Source organism: Cajanus cajan, chromosome 2 (assembly GCF_000230855.2).
Source record: "Cajanus cajan strain Asha chromosome 2, NIPB_CcT2T_4, whole genome shotgun sequence".
Taxonomy (NCBI): Eukaryota; Viridiplantae; Streptophyta; class Magnoliopsida; order Fabales; family Fabaceae; genus Cajanus; species Cajanus cajan.
In genome coordinates this window covers 15,805,256-15,811,255 of record NC_138518.1, presented here as the reverse complement: position 1 = coordinate 15,811,255, position 6,000 = coordinate 15,805,256, and positions in this window count along the sequence as shown.

Here is a 6,000-nt window from a genome sequence, read left to right as displayed (position 1 = left end):
TAATCCCTAAACACTAAATATAAAAACATTTTAAATTATCAAAAAATAAAATATTTTAAATTTCAAATATGTAAGTTACAAAATAATCACCAAAATAATTTCAAGATTTGTAAATACTTTTTAGCATAAGATAATTTTGTTATTATAAAATATTTCTTAGATTTATCGAATCATCAACACTTATTTAATTTTTAAGAAATTTTACATAATATCTAACTTATGAAAGAAAATCGGACACAATATTTAAAAAAATACAAAAAGCACAAATATAATTTACTCTATTATTTATACATGAAACAGCGTTGACAGGTAGTATGGTGATATCATGTGGGGATTAATTTTAAAAATTTAATTAGCGACCACCATTTCTTTATGAAAATAAATATTTTGTTCTCTCTCTCGCCGAAAACTCGACAACACTACACAAACTTGTTTTATTCGAAATGTCACTCAAATAATTTTAAATCAAGTCACGAAATAAATATTGTTTTTTTTGGGAGAATTTGTTTCGTACAGCAAGGTGACACTTGACACATTATTATTTGTGGATTAAATTTTAGAGTAATATATATAAGGAGAACTTGCTAACAAGTGTTAATTTAAATTTTACTCGTGTTAATTATATATATTAAAATATTTTTATAAAAAATATTTTTTTATTTAAAAAAATTTATAGATATTTTTTTTTTCATTAAATAAGTTTCGTAACATAAAATAAAATTATTTCTTCTAAATTATTTGTCCTTTTAAAAAAACTATTTTCTCTCTCCATAATTTTATTATATTGCGTATCTCCCCTCATCTCCATTAATATGAAAAGAAAGTTTGGATGAAGAGGCGTGAATATGGTCGGTAATGAAAAGACTCAATTTGGTGGGTGTAAGATGCATGAAAATAGCGTAAATTTAAAAGATGTAAAATTAAGTAATTTAAAATAAGAGTTTTATTTTATTTTAAAAATGATAAGGATAAAGGAGGAGATGACACTCCACAATTACTGAATGTTAAACGGCATGTTGACAATTTTTGAAATATCATGATGTTTTGTTTTTATGCAAATAATCCTATTAACTTCACTTGTTTAAGTAAAATATTAAGCATGAAAGAATTTTTTTTTTCAAATAATTTGATACTTCGCAGCTAAAAGGAGCTGGTCAAAATTCAAATACTTAACTTATATGTAAATATTAAAGAGTAAGTTTTAAAGATCTAATCATTAAATTAAAAGTTATTAAGATATAAATTAAATTTATAAGTTTTTAAAATTTTTGAAAATATTTTATACTCCGTTTTGCTAATTCAAATTGTCAGATAATCATAAAAATATTTTATATGTTAATTTGTGTTTATATAATGAAGTATCATATAATTTTTAAATTTTTAAAATCTGTAAACTTGATCTATGCATTAAAAACTTTTAATTAAACGGTTGGATTATGAAAATTTAATGTAGAATATGAGTTATTGAGTGGAGTAAGTTTACCGGGACTTATTCTTAGAATTAGTAGATCCCTGTGTTCTCTTTCTCCCTTTCTCTTTCTCTTTCTCTCTCTATATATGAGGGATCCATTTACTCTAAGAGTAAGTCTACCTAGACTTATCTCATTCAATAACTCATATTCTACATCAAATTTCAACAATCCGACTGTTGAATTTAAAGTTCTTAATGTATAGATCAAATCTACAAATTTTTAAAAAAATTGAATACCATTTAATACTTCGTTCCATTTATTCAAATCAATGTATAAAATAATTTTATGATTATCTATCAATTTGAATTAATGAAATGAAGTATCAAATGATTTTCAAATTTTCTAAAATTTGCAAACTTGATCTATACATTAAGAACTTTAAATTCAATGGTTGGATTGTTAAAATTTGATATAGAACATGAGCTATTAAACGAAGTAGATCTAGGTAGACTTACTCCTAAAATAAACAGATCTCTTTTCACACACATACATATACACACACACACACACATATATATATATATATATATATATATATATATATATATAATTTTATTTCTTTTAGTCTTTTTCAGCTATTTTTATAAAGATTAAAAAGCAAAAGTTTTGCACTTAAAAGAACTAAAAAAAAAATAGTATATATAAAAACTAAAATAGATACTTTTAATTATATAAGGACCAAAAGATAAAACTATTAAAGTGATTCTAATGGTAAAAAATTATAATAGGAAAAATCTTAGTACATATACGAAACCCTAAAATCGTCATTATAATTCTTATAAATAGAAAAATAGGAATAAAAGAAAGTTTCCAGAGTTATAAGAAAAAAATTAAACCATAAATTAATATCTATCTTACAAAAAAAATATTAAAAATAACTTAAATCTTCTCTAAATTTTTTATTTATTTATAAAATTCAAATATAATTTTTTAAGCATAATTGTCTATTAGTATTATTCTCTAATTAAAATTAGAGATTTATCTTAATAATATACAATTATATTTAATACAAAATTTTTAACATGTATATTATCAAAATAAATCTTTAATTTTTTGGGTTTGATATAATTGAGTCATATTGAGTAAATCGTTAGTCACAAGCTAATTGTCAATGGATCCAGAAACTTTAGTAGCTTTTATTTTGTGATCAAAATTAACACACCTCATCATGTTGTCATCATAGCATAATAATTATGAATCGATTGATGCTCGTTGGTGTGAAAAGAAACGAGACAGAAGTACGAAGTGGTATGAGTGAATTCTTTTGTAACTATTTTGAAATTTTAGCCCATCTCCAACTCACTTTACATGGCCACGTGGAAGTTTGATTTTTTTTTTATTATAAAAAATACTTTTCAAAGGATAATTAAAGACTAATTCTTTTTTAAATGTAGAAATTACTACAATAAATTTCGTCACTCCTAATAAAATCTTCTCTATACACTACCAAAAATTAAAATCTTTATTGATATACTTAAAAGAAAACTATTTGTAATGAACGTGTGATTGTCACTGGTAGCATTTTCATGCAAAATGGCCCCGTCCTAATTATGAAATAATAGAAGCATTAAATATTTTTGGATTAAATATATTTTTAGTCTCTTAAATTTAGGATAAATTTATTTTTGGTCCCTCAAATTTAAAATTATTATTTTTAGTCCCTGTAATTTTAAAAAGTCTTATTTTAGTCCTTATATTTAAATTTTGTTAAAAAATTTATCAAATATTATTGCATAAAATCTACTTATTGGTGTCCCTATTAGTGAAAATATCACATTAAATCCGGTTGATATTGCATAACTGTCTTAATTAGTCACTTTCAAATATGTTATTGATGACCTAAGGGACTAAAACAAGATTTTTGAAAATTATAAGAACTAAAAACAACAATTTTAAATTTGAGAGACCAAAAACAAATTTGTCTTAAATTTGAGGGACTAAAAACATATTTAAGCCAAATATTTTTTATATTTCAAGACATTTAATATATTTACTTTTTTTTTGTTCGTCCCTAGAATATTCACCGTCGATAGTAGTGACTAATCTCCTCGCTACGTTGGAGGCACCTCAAAGGGTGGGATAGTTGGTCCCAAGATTTAACGCGACTGCATACACAAGGCAGGATTCGAACTCCTAACCTTGCTTAAGCGTGGATCAACCCCTACCGCTGAACCACACGCTTCTACAAAATGCTTCTACAAAATGCTATAAAAAAATATAACAACAACAATAATAATAATAATTATTGTATATTTTTTCAATTATAAGTCCTTACATTTCATTTGTCATTGTTTATCAATATATCAAAAAAGGTTATTTTAAAAAGTAGATTTGTGCTTAACTCAACATTACAAAATCAGCTTAATAGATTAAAATTGTTCCTCACTTATATATAATATTATAATATTATCTCTAGTCAATGTGGGATCTCTAACATCTCCTCATGCTGATGACTTCACTTCTCAAGCTTGAAGTTTGTAGAACTAAATATCTATGGGTTATTCGATAATAGTCGATAACGGATGGTTTGATAAGTTTAATAATAATTAATATTTATTAAGATAGGCTCTGATACTATATTATGAAAGTGGTTTAAAGTCTAACCCAACCTTATAAAAGTGACTTGTAAAATTAGTGTTGTCCTATATAAAATCCTTTTTTTTAAGAAATAATAAAATAAAATTGTTAAATAATATTTATAATATGGGCTTAATTAATTTATTTAATTGAACTTACAATATAGATAAAAATGTTTTAATAAATAAAATAAGAATAAGTGGTGGTTAAAGAATAGTCTTTGGATTGGACTCTTTAGCTAACTTGGGGTCTTATTGAAATAAAAGGAAAGGGGTTTTGTTAGTTTTGCATGTCAATTCTAAAGCCCTAAGAATGTCTGTAAAGGAAATCCTAGAGGAAAACCTCGAGGAGTGTGGACATTAGCTATGAAGACAATTGAGGAGTGTGCATGTGTCTCGGAGATTGTCACCCAAGGTAAGAGAGGGAGTGAAAATGTCTCGTTGTGAACACATATAAAGGTATGGATAGTGAGACGACCCTTATTCCTCTTAGGTTTATTTGTTGAAATTCATTTGACGCATATGTTGATGTTTTGAGATTGATGTTATAATTTTCATGGTTAACACTGATGAATTTTGTGATCTATATATATTTGTTATATGTTATGTGTTGTCTCTTTAAAAGGTTGGGGTTTGAATGACTAGGGTTTGATGCAATTGATTGATTTAATATAAATTGATGTAAAATAAACGTCCCTTGAGAATATTAAGAGTAATTACCCAGTTGGATTGGAGATTTAAGTGTTAAGATGAATTCAGATAGGTTTGGAGACTCTAATTCACAAATTTTGGGATTTTGCGAAGTGCAAAATTTGTGACGATGTTAAGTGAGCATTTAACGCGCTGAGCTTAGTGAGGGCGATTCTTGGCAGAGTGGAGAGGGCCACATCTAGCACAAAATAGTGTCTTATTGGGCTCCATTTGACATGATTTTTTTAGTATAAGAAGATGGGTGTGGTCAAGGTTATATAGGGTGTGAGAGCAACAGAAGGGTCCCTGCTCCCTTATTGTTGAGTGTGGGAGTAGCCACGCTAGGAAATGCAACAAAAATGTCCTTGACTTCTCCAAGCTAGGTGCAAGCTTTGTTTTGTTGGGCACAATGTCGTTGAGTAAGAAATAGAAAGTGAATCTTGAAAGAAATAATTAGTGGCGAAGCCTGTAAGGGGCTGTTATAATTGGGAATTAAAAAAAATGAGAAAAAAGAGCTAATAACCATGGGTAGATAATTAAAAAGAAGAAAGAAATGACAGTGATAATAAAGGAGAACGATAGAAATAAATGGATGTACATGATGATCATAATTTAAGAAAAGATGAGAATAGATAAAGTGCAACCATAGTTGAGTAATTAAAGAGGGAGATTAAGAATGATGAAATATATAGTAAGAGCAAAGATATGATGATGATGATGAGATGAGGAAGTTCAGACAAAGGCTTGGTAGTGGTGAAATTCAAGTAAGGGCTTGGTATCTTGTGGAGATGATGGAAATCAAATCCCCAATGATCCCTTTGGAAGAGGTAAGACTAAGAAGGGTGAAGGTTGATTCATAGGAAAGCTCACACTTGAAGACCATTGGGCCTTTAACTAGGTCCATGGTTAGGAGGCTAGAGGAGGTGCTTCTTAGACTTATGCTCAATATGAGCATTGAGTATGATTCCTCTTTTTAGTCTCATAGTCTTTATTGTACATACCTTGTATAGTTTGAGTTCCTGTACCTTGTATATAGTAGATACTTGTATATGTGTATTTTGCCTTTGTATTTGTAAGGAACCTTTTCCTTTTCTTATAGGTCATCCCTTTAGGATTTTAGGGTATGTTGTTTGGAGACTTTTTCTCCAGTTGACCTTATATTAAGGATCATTGATTTTCATATTTTTAGTGGTAGAAGTGGGGTGACAAATAGTAAAGTGTGTAGGTGAAGCTAGCGATTGGGCCTGTAGTAGGCCTAGGTT